The sequence below is a fragment of the Schistocerca gregaria genome, chromosome 3, assembly GCF_023897955.1.
Source record: "Schistocerca gregaria isolate iqSchGreg1 chromosome 3, iqSchGreg1.2, whole genome shotgun sequence".
NCBI classification, from domain to species: Eukaryota; Metazoa; Arthropoda; class Insecta; order Orthoptera; family Acrididae; genus Schistocerca; species Schistocerca gregaria.
Window position 1 is genome coordinate 502248327 of NC_064922.1, and position 12576 is coordinate 502260902.

Consider the following 12576-nt stretch of genomic DNA (forward strand, 5'->3'; position numbering starts at 1 on the left):
TGTGGTTAAAAACATGCACATGTCTCAGTCTATCAAATGGATAATATCGCAGTGTGTTGGAAATTTTTGAAAAATATGATCAGCAATATTCTAAACAATCAGTAACGGCTATAATTTGCCAAAAAATCGATTTAGTTAAATAATGAAACGTGTTATTAAACAGGGTGGGAGAAAGCCTTAACGCGACGCAAAAAATAAATAGAAACACAAAAGTACATTGATAGTCCTTTACGGTATTGATAAGGAACAAGCTACAGCCCGTGCAAGTAGCATAGAAACAAAATCAATAAGAAGAACTAAGTGAAAATGACTGTAACAGATTTTAAAAATGTAATGCGGTTGAAAGAAAAGCAACCGTACACGCATTAAACTCTTAACACATTTTGGAGTAGGAACGAAGAGAGAATAAGAGAAGAGCAGAAGAGAAGATATCGAACATTAGATGAATCACCTAGGTTATATGGATGACCACAATGAAAGATTGTAAGGAGGACGACAGCTTTATAGAAATAAAATAAAATTGGAACAGGGGGTGATGTGAATGAGCTAATTAAAACTAATATAAGGCTCTTGGTTTTTGAACCAAGTAATTTCGTCGAAATGGTGCGACGTTTCTATGAATGTAACTCTCAATATCTTCTGACGAAATAATGCAATTCTCTGCTGAAAATTATAGAGCTTTATATTATCTCATCTTCCCGATAAGACGATGAGATCATGTCAAGCAAATTAAAAATATGTTGTAGTTTAAATTTAGCTATACGATGAAAAGTCCTACCTGAAGGATGAAAACAGCTGTAATAGTCAGGATGTAGTGATAGCCATTCCGTGAAATAAAGCTCTGTTACCTAAAGACCACGACGAAAACTCTACAGCTTTAACACATAACACATGTAAGTTCCAGAAGCAATTTTCTTACTCCCAATTAGGAGCCCACCAGCAATCCGCAGTAGATCGATGCCAGCATTTTCACTCCACAGGTACCAGCATTAATCTCGAGTCGAGACCCGAGGCGTTTGTTTACGGCACTGATCCGTCATCATCAGCATATGCTATGATTTCACCACTTCGTTGTTAAGAGCACAAGTCATCGCCAGATCAAACTACTCATAGTAAGTCTGCGATACAGATTTAACTTGACTTATCGTCGTTTCAATAATGTGAATTTCAAAAAGCCTGATAACAAAGAAAACAGGAGAAACTGTGTAGCATAACAGAATCATTACGCAATCACATACACTGAAGGAAGAAAGAGTCGCAACACCACGAAAGAGTTATGTGAGATGAGCGAAAGTTGGTGGCCGTGTTTTTACATATGAAAGATTATGCCACTCAAATTTCGAGTGTTCTATTATGAGCATGCAGATCAGGTTTGCTTTAAATACACGCTGCGACTGTTGTGAGCGCTAGTAACCTTTGAGATTGGACTTGGTGAGTTGGTGTTAGTCAGGAATTTCTTTAAGGCAACAAATATGCCATTATCAACATCTTACTAAGTTTGAACGAGGTCGTGTAACAGCGCTACGAGAAGCAGGATGTTCCTTCTGCGATACTGCAGGAAGACTTGACAGGAATGTATATGACTGCTGGCAGTGATGGTCACGAAAATGTACGGTTGCAAGAAGACCGAGCTCCGAACGGACAGGTTTCATTACCGACAGGAACGACGAGCGAGTTCGGCGTGTGGCTCTAGCGCATCGTACTGCACCTGCAGCAGCAATATGAACAGCAGATGTCATCACAGTGACACAACGAACTGTTGCAGATCAGTCTCTTAAGGATAGTTCCGAGCCAGACGCCCTGCAGAGTGCAGTCTACTGACCCTAAGCCACCTCCATTTGCGATTTCATTGGTGTCAAGCAATAATTCATTGGAGGGCAAGGTGGAAGTCTGTTATGTCTTCTCATGAAAACTAAATGCCGCTGATGGCCCTGTGTTATTTAGGAGGGGAGTTGAGGGGCCGCAAACAACCCGTCTGCGTGCTAGAGGGATTGGACCTACATCTGGAGTTATGATCTGGTGTGCGATTTCGTATGACAGCATGAGAGCTCTCGCGGTTATCCCACGCACCCTGACTGCAAATGTGTTCGTCAGTCGGATGATTCGACCTGTTATGCTGCCATTCATGAATAGCACTCTAGGGGGTGTTTTCCAACAGGATAACGCTCGCCCACATACCGCTGTTGTAATCCAACATGCTCTACAGACGAGCTCTAGCAGACGAGGTACTTGCAGAAGTAAAGCTGTGAGGACGGGGCCCGAGTCGTGCTTGGGTAGCTCAGTTGGTAGAGCACTTGCCCGCGAAAGGCAAAGGTCCCGAGTTCCATTCTCGGCCCGGCACACGGTTTTAATCTGCCAGGAAGTTTCATGCTCTACAGAGTTTCGACACGTTTCTTTGCCCTGCACTATCACCAGATATGCCTCTACTCTATCACGTATGGGACATCATTGGACGACAACTTCAACGTCAACAGCATTAACCGACTCTGTATTGACTTACAACGTGCTCCAGACATGGAACTACATCCGACGAACTGACATCCAACACGTGTACAACACAACGTATGCACGTTTACATGCAACATTATGGTGTTTACACACATTATTAATGTACCAGCGTTTCACATTTGTGATCGTTTATCTCGCGCTTACATTTAACCTGTGACCTCCTAATGTACTTCGGGAACAGTACACAATCCATGGGGTTGCGAAAATTTATTGCAAGTTTAGCATGGAGAGTTCAGTCCTTCACACTGGAGACCAATGACAAAAAATGGCACATCTGTGGTCATCAGTCCCCTAGAACTTAGAACTACTTAAACCTAACCAACCTAACGACATCACACGCATCCATGCCCGAGGTAGGATTCGAACCTGCGACCGTAGCAGTCGCGCGGTTCTGGACTGCGCGCCCAGAACCGCTAGACCACCGTGGCCAGACCAATGACACGAATTAGGAAATGGTCTATCACACAGTACATTGCATTATCCTCTACGTTTGCTGAGAATAATCAAGCTGCTTTTTATGACAGCTGACTGCAGTAAAATTATTTCTTGTTGAGGCTACGTGACTATCGTCCAGATTAACTTTAGGTTCGCCGAGAAATTTTTTTACCAAAGGAGGTAAATGGAAGTTCAAGCACGATGGTTGCTCGTCTGGGGGACGTAATTTTCTCAATGGATCGGTGATATGAATGATGCCACTACTTGCCTGTTCGTCGATTTTTGTGACGCAGAAATCTAATGCCTGTTTAGGAGTCTGTGTGATTTGCTTTTTTGGCACTTAGTCGAAAACATACGTGAGTATGAGACTTTCCCAGACCTTAGTTGCATTCAGTTCGACAAAAGTTTATTTCTTCGAGAAATAGGCTGTTCGGTTTGTTTTACCCTTCGTACTACAATATCTGTAAGTCAGCAAAAAGGAAATTATAATTATAGATAAAGAGAGACTACTAATTTATGATTATTAACTTCCCATTTCACTTCTGCGTCATATGATATGCTCTTTACTAACCGTGTTTAGGTAGCCCTTCTTAGAAGAAGACGTAGTGAATCTGCAATCGTTTTTTCTTATCTGTGTTCCTGAAAATCATAAACGGCTTTCTCAGACTGGATGGGAGCTCACACATTTAGCTTCACAGCATTTCTGAAGACGATAACCGCAGATCGTGACCAACGCAAATGGAATATGTTGACCCGCGCGTCTTACATGCTGCACGGAAGTGAATTCCAAGATCGCCACTTACGGACAGGGAGTCACGACGAAGAATTTCTTTCCGCATCGTTTGTTACGGAAAAGTATTTTAACCACAAGTCGGAGTTTTTTTGATACCAGCATAGAAAAGCATTTCGTATTTTTTCATCGTATAATGTAATGGTGCTGGCGAGCTGATAATAACATGCTGCCATAAATACTGCATAATGAAACAGAAAATTTCGCTTACAGATGTCATGTGGAATAGGGAAACAGGATTGTTGCTTTTGATAATTCCACATACGGAAATAATGGAACCAATGGAACAAATTTTGTGCAACGTACTATGCTCACTAGCATCTTAAAATAATGAAGGATCTACAATAATTGTAGCTGGTGCAGTTTCAGTGGGTAATAATCTACAACACATTACACAAAAGAAAATCGCCCCTCCCGCGGGGTAAAAACGCCAAAACGCCCTTCGCTTAAGACTGGCATTCCCTAGACAAACAAGTTCCACTGTCGTTCATATCGAGAGAATTTGAAAGTTCAAGAAAGTGGAACTCCTGGCGAATTAAGAGTGAAATTGAGCCAAATCTTATTGTACAGAAATATAAAGCAAGGCCACTACTATTTACAAACAAGTAAATGGATGAAAAGAATTATATTTCACATCGACAACTATGTTATTAGAAACGGGTATCTACACCAGTGCCCTAAAATTAAGCATAATTGGCGAGAGAACAAATAGAAACACAGAATTGAGCAATGATGTAAATTACCGTCGAGATTGTCTCTCAGATTCAGATCGAAATTGTCGCATTTGTATAGGAAAAGCGCACTCCCTGCTCCGGATTCGCTGCTCGTAATTCATATCTAAAGGCAGCGCGTTGCGCTCTTATTATCTCACTAGTATTTGCACTCTCACTGTGAAAGGATAGTGATGCCGACTATAATGTAATGTCATACAGCCGGCGCTGTTTTGCAGTAAAATTATTCTAGAAAGTCATAGACCGCCGTCTCAGCAGCAATGAATGTGCCGCAGTATGTCATTTCACAACGCGGCGAACGATCCGAGACGTCGGAGCTGGTAGTTGCACGGCAGTAGAAGATAAACCAAGAGCGGCTACTCTTCAACAGATCGAAATCTGGTCGTAGTGGCACAAATATGTGTAACAATTTGTACAAGGTAGTTAAATGAACAAGTCACAACTGGATCAGAAGTTTCAGCTCCCCAACAAATGAAGAAGTTGGTATGTACTACACGCAGCCAGCACTCTGTGCTCCACTGAAGGCAGTAGAGACCCAGTCTTGTTTGTTAAGGATTCATCCACCTCGAGACTGAAACAGCAATGAGTGGAGGAATGTGCTCTTCGCAGATGAGTCTCTTGAAGTTGTAGAATGACTCTCATTGCGATTTCGTAAGAAGGAAATGTAGTAAGTAGTAAATCACATCAATATATTAAGACCTGTTCAGTGACGACTTCTAGTACAATAATCCTTCCTCGATTTGCCAATGGCTTTGTCAAGAGGAGATAGAGGAGCAGGTAGTGGTTCTTGCCCTCCGAGTGGTAAACTGGCCCTGAAGGTGGAAGTTTCAGCGGTTATCAACTACAGGAGGATGCAAAAGGCAAGGAAACACTATCTTAAAGACAGAAGAGTAACAGCAGGAAATGTGGCATATAACTGAAAATGTGTCATGGTAATCCTTTTGACGAAACGGGAATGTCAAGGAACAGAAAAGACCATGAGAAATAAATGAAAGAGTAACGAAAGGGTAAAATTCTGTAAGTCTTAGTGTGGACTATCTTAAGTCTGAATGAGTTACAGGAACTACAGGATCTGAAAACGGAAGCGTAAAAGGTCGAATTTGAAGTGAAATGGAAAGCAAGTAAAGATTTACGATCACGTGAGCGTATGACATTGCCAACAGCTGCAGAAATGATACAACGCAACTACGGTTCGTTATGAGTAGGAAGATGTAGCAGAGAGTGTGCAATTATACGCTAGCGGGACGAAGACAATATAAAGTGAAATGAGCCAGTAATACAGTATATGAAAGAAGTTGAAAACCTCTCAATCGTGAGGGATGCGACCGTAGACCAGGGGCAAAATAGAAGGCAGAATTATAGGACAATATGAGCTCGGAAATAGGAATAAAAAGGCATAAAACTTATTGAATTCTGCAACTAATTATTGTTGTTATTCCCATAATACGCATCAGTTACAACTAAGAGCTCAATACACGCGTGGAACTCTTTATAACATTAAATGGCCCAGACTAAACACGAATTTCGGAAGACTGGTTCCAGTGGGGCATATCGTCCCATGCTTCACACAGACGCTCAATGCTTCCAAGGAAACGTCTATTTGGCAATCATTTAGAACGTGGTTGATTCTATAAATATCACCGTAGTCACACGTACAAGCATAGGTGGAAACATAGCCATAAATGGTAAGCTAACATACACCCACAAGCGACAACATCGGCAAGCCCCTACATATCACCAACGTTTACTGGATATGACAGCTGCTATTGAAGCCGATCAACATGCCACAGCAGGGAAACCGACAATTTCGCACACTGACGCACAAGGAGACCTTCAACATTAAACTACACTGTGAATCCCATATATGACCTACCGGACGCAAAACGATGAACCTAACTTCTACAGGTATGCTGACACTGGCCGGGAAATCAAAACCGGCACCCAGCAGCAATCGCCGAGTAACACCACCGCACAACGACAAAGGTATCGACCTGCATGATACCCACTACTAACAAAGCTTACCCTTGTATGACCTGTTGCAGGCAGCAAGAAAACCGCTACTGCTCACACAACCCGACCCAACTATCGCAAAGGTTTTTTTTCCCTTGGTTCTTGCCTTGGCACTTCTTTCCCTCTGATCTTTAAGCCGCTACCCTTCGTTGAACTTTCGACGCAATCTCTCTCCAGATGAGCGTGTATTAATGGTTAACCTTAACCAGACGTACACAGGCATCGCAGTATCCACATCCTGCGAAACCTCGCTTTAGTGAAAACTAACCCTTACGCACAGATGAAAAAAGTACTGTCAGTGCAAAAGTCCCATTTGTGCATGTTGTATTTGCACATACCAATCTCTAGTCAGGTGTGTGATAAGTTGTACCCAAGCCTCGCTAGGAATATGAAAGCCTGGAACTTTAACATTTGAGTTCGTGGTTCCGGGTTTCCGTGGCTTGCTATTCACGTTTTCGTTCAGCGTCCCGGTTGAAATCAACGGAGAGCATTTTGACTCCTTCAAGTGATTTTGAGGCGTTTCTCGGGCAGAGAGAGTAAATCTATGTGAAGAGTGTTGCATAAATTCTAGGTCGTATAAAGCATTCTTTCGACAAGACGAGCTGGGTAGAGTTTCGACAGTATCGATAGCCAGCATGAAGGTTAAATGTTATTGTGCCACTAATGGTTCTCATTGCTACTAATACAGTGTTAGACCACCAAATTAGACTGACCTAACACCAAGTCACTTTTATCTATGCTCCAATATCAAATACGCATTAAAAGAAACATTTAAGTCCGTTGAAGCAGAGAAAGATAAAGTGGCACGTGCCATCAAGGAGCTCATAAAGACTTTCAGTACTGCGTTCATCAACAGAAAATTCGCATGGAAGGTTATAGGGATACAGGGAGGGAGGATACTGAGAGTGGCAGTAACTAAATATGAATACTTTTGTAATAAAATGTTTTACAGCAAAAGCCCCTTATTTTATAGCCACACGTCGTATGTTCGTAGCAGGACGGTGAAAGAGAGCAAAAGCAATAAAGCAAAGACAAGAGTTCTTCTGCCTGTCACAATCAACATGATATAAAAGTTCCAAAAAACGCCTTACGCTTGGCACAGTAATAATAATATCAGAAGGGTTCTCGATGTAAGAAGCAGATGCGAAAATTTAGAATAAATAGTTTAATTAATTTTCCTCATCTGAAACTGCCTTACTCAAATCTTAGAATGAAGTTTTATGGCATACAGCCTGCATAAAATTTTGCTTCTTTTCTAAAATAAAAAGGGAAACACTTTCACTGAAGTAATATTTTCAATTTCTTTAGTCTTTTATTAGGATTCAAAAGGACATTAGAGTATGTTATCATGAACTTCAAGTCCTTTGTGAATTAATTTAATGTTGTATCAACATTCGTTAGGTGTAGCTATATTGTAAAAGGTTTCTATAAATTCTGAAAGAGTTCTTCCATTGTTTCATAACCAGAAAACCGGAATTAAACCTTTCTTCGTTTTTGTGGACCTTCGGTACGCATATTCATTTCTGAATCCAAGATGACTGCTACCCTTGTATACTTTTAAAATGCTCCGTCAGACTTCAGTTAGGAATTTAACTAGTTCATTGAAAACGCATGCGCTAAAATGGAAACACAGCAACATTTTACTTGTAACATAAACATTTGAGAGTATATCATCACATTTACGAGGAAGGAGGAAGGAAATGAACATAAAAATCGCTGTGCGGTATACCAAGTGGCCTTCGTAAGTTCGAGGGCTAGGTAACAAACGACACATACGTTCTCTACTTGGTTAATCAGATGCGAAGTGTTATGTTAAAAATTAATTAGAAACATTTGTTAACAGCACCATGTGTGCTATTGCATTATTGATGGCTCTGTTGGAAAAAGTGCCGAACAATATTTATATATTTCTCTACAGAACCAGACCCGAATCATGGTGAAAATGTGGTGTAAGGCATCACTTTTTGTAATGTATTGAGGGAGTTTTATTTATGCCCTGTTGACCGGGGGAATAACATTAACACTTACGAGTTACAGTGTGCTACTGCGACTGATCAGATATCCAGTTAATCGAGAAGCCGGGAGTACGATCGCGCTGAGCCGCTCTCGCCGATTAATTTTTAATACTGGGAGATATGACCCACCTGAATTGACCAGTTATGTGAAGTTTATTTAGTGCATTGGGAGTACAAACTCCATATACGTCTTTATCAGTAAACCGACATAGGCTCCATCCATGTTACAGCTCTCTCCATCAAGAGAGCCAGTTATGAGAATAGTGTTAACATCCGTACATGGGCACTAAGACGGGAAGCTCCAGATGTCTCACGTACCTTGTTTAGTGATGAAGCCACATGTACGTTCCAATCACGGTCAGGTAAACCGCCGAAAGATGCGCTGTTGGTCTTTTGACAATGGCCATTTACTTTGTCAGGTGGAACGTTAGCGCCTATTGAGTGTAAACATGTGGTGCGGGATAGTGAACTATCAGCTCATAGGCACGTTTTCCATAGACAGAACACCGAATGCGCACAAGTATCGCAGTCTCCTAACAAATGATCTTCCACGGATGGTAGAACACATTTCTCAGCTGGAACCAATGTACCATCATGATAGCTGTCCAATCCATAGCGAAGTACTACAGCACGTCTTCAAGAATTGTTTCCAAACCGTTGATTTAGACGCAGAGGACATGTACCTTAGCTATCCCATTTCAATATTTGATGCCTGTCGACTTCTTTCTGGAAAGAAAGCTGAAAGGCGCTGTTTAGAAGGACATACCAATTACACCCAATGAAACACTGATCAGCCAGAACATTATGACTATTGACTGACTATCGATATAAACCTGTCCAGACGATTGCAGCGTCACCTGGCGAGGAATGACTGCTAATCAGACACACGCACTGTGCATGTAATATGAGTGAGCCTGCACCTTAGCTATCCCATTTCAGGATTTGATGCCTGTCGACTTCTTTCTGGAAAGAAAGCTGAAAGGCGCTGTTTAGAAGGACATACCAATTACACCCAATGAAACACTGATCAGCCAGAACATTATGACTATTGACTGACTATCGATATAAACCTGTCCAGGCGATTGCAGCGTCACCTGGCGAGGAATGACTGCTAATCAGACACACGCACTGTGCATGTAATATGAGTGAGCCTGCTTCTTTGTGTAGAATGGGGAAGGCACGCGATCTATCTGAATTTGACCGCAGGTGGAGTGTGAAGGCTCGGAGACTCGGCACGAGCATTTCGGAAACGGCACGATTTGTTGGGTGTTATAGGGAGTGCGGTGGTGAGTGTCTTCAACAAATGGCGAACACATGTGAAACCAAGTCCAGACGTTGTAGGACTGGCCGGCCACCTCTGTGGCGGAACAAATATCGGACTTCAATGCTGGGCAGAGTACAAGTATATGGGAACACACAGTGCACCGAACACTCCTAATGTTGGGCCTCCACAGCAGATGACCAATGCATGTTCCAATTTTAACGCCAAGACATCAGCAACTACGACTGAAATGGCCACGTGACCAACGCCACTGGGCGTTGGCGCAGTGGCAGAGCGTTGAGTGGTCTGATGAATACCGATACCTCCTCCATCATGCCGATGGGAGGGCACGAATCCGTTGTCTTCTAGAGGAACAGCTCATTGACATCTGTACTGATGGACGGGGAAATGTTGCCGGCCGCTCCATTATGCTCTGGGGAACTTTCAAGTGGGCATCCATGGGTCCACTGGAGCCCGCGCAAGACACCATGATGGCCAAGAAGTACCGTACATTGGTTGCAGACCACTTACACCCCTTCATGACGATCATGTTTCCCGATGGCAGCGGTGTTTTTCAGCATGATAATGCGGCTTGTCATAAGACAAGAAGTGTGATGGAGTGGTTAGGGGAACCCAGTGCCGAGTTCCAATTTCTTTGCTGGCACTCCAACTCCAGATATGAACACGATCAAACACATCTGGGATGTGGTTGAACGTGGCGCCAGAGCTCATCGTTGCCCTCCCTCGAATTTATGGGAATTAGATGACTTGTGGATGCAGACGTGGTACCAACTCCCTCTATTGACCTACCAAGACCGCATTGATTCCATGGCGCAGGGTATAGTCACTGTTATATTTGCCAAAGATTAACGCACCGGCTATTAGTTGGGTGGTCGTAATGTCTGGCTGATCAGTGTACGCAACGACGTATTACTGCAGCCTTCTCGGACAACTCCGCTGAAATGTTAGCACGTGTCCAGCACTTGTTCCATACCAGACTAGAAGTGTGTACTGCCGCTGCCGGTCGTCATTGTAAACACAACATGTGATGCTCAGTTGTCTCGTTATTGGTCATAATCCATGTAAGTAATGTATGCACTTCTGTTGTTCTTTAGTGTCGTGTGCCACAGGTATTGGTATGGGAACTTTTTAGAACGCGATATCTCGAACACGACTCGCACTAGAATCCTGCAACAAACACCACTGACCTTCTGATTTACCCAATTTGGAGTTTCTTAATGTGAATGGGCATTGTTTCTCATAAAAACTTGTATGTTTGCACAAAAAATGCACTTTCTAATTGTTATTACAATCTGCTGATTGGCTAACCGCCCGGTGTGGCCTTGCGGTTCTAGGCGCTTAGCAGGTTCGAATTCTGCCTGGGGCATGGATGTGTGTGATGTCCTAAGGTTAGTTAGGTTTACGTAGTTTTAAGTTCTAGGGGACTGATGACCTCAGATGTTAAGTCCCATAGTGCTCAGAACCATTTGAACCGTTTGATTTGATTGGCTAACAATACTAGCCGCTGACTACCAATCCATTCGGTGAAAACCGCATATCAACAGCAGTTTCCATTTCCATAATATTTCCGGTTCAGTTTTCGGTGATTTGCCCTGTATATGTTGTAATACGAACAGTTAATGAGTTCACATTAGCTGAACACTTTTTACAACATGATTTCAGTCAACATACGTATTTGTGTCGGTAAAAATCCTGAATTGATCATGCACTAAACGCAACAGCCGCTTTAGTGTGTTATGTGAGAAGCTGATATAACAATTCTCCACGAAATTAAGTGTCCTACTTCTGTTTTACAGTATAAATTTAGAGAATTCGATTAGGTGCCTACACTGTACGTAACTGTATGGTCTGTTCCATTATAGTTACTGTACAATGTAAACGGTATACATGTGAATATAACTGTAAATCGTTTCACACTGGTGCCTCTGAGTACTTGTAAGCCATTACTTCTGTCCAGCTTGTTTTCTGTCACTGCAATTGGATCAGTAACACGCACAAATTACTGATAGATGTAACTTATAGAACATCTGTTATGGCTGTCACATGTACTTGCAGTAGCAAACGACACACAGCTTAGTTACCGGAAGATTCTGGTCTCTGTCGATGTGTGTGGACATCTGTGAGTGTCTTTGACTTTACCACTTCAGCAATAATCAACTAATCAGTCGCCTCTATATGGTATAAATCTGTATGCGGCGTTAAAGCCGATTTGAATTTTAACGTGAATGAATACACTCACTAGCACAGTTTTAATAGACTGACGACGTAATTTATATTACGACACGGTAACAGGTTAGTTCTGTACAAAAGTTAACCATTTACGTCTTTACGAAGTACGGTTTTTTGTAATGAGTCACATCACTGTGTTGGTATACTTCTACACTCCTGGAAATGAAAAAAAGAACACATTGACACCGGTGTGTCAGACCCACCATACTTGCTCCGGACACTGCGAGAGGGCTGTACAAGCAATGATCACACGCACGGCACAGCGGACACACCAGGAACCGCGGTGTTGGCTGTCGAATGGCGCTAGCTGCGCAGCATTTGTGCACCGCCGCCGTCAGTGTCAGCCAGTTTGCCGTGGCATACGGAGCTCCATCGCAGTCTTTAACACTGGTAGCATGCCGCGACAGCGTGGACGTGAACCGTATGAGCAGTTGACGGACTTTGAGCGAGGGCGTATAGTGGGCATGCGGGAGGCCGGATGGACGTACCGCCGAATTGCTCAACACGTGGGGCGTGAGGTCTCCACAGTACATCGATGTTGTCGCCAGTGGTCGGCGGAAGGTGCACGTGCCCGTC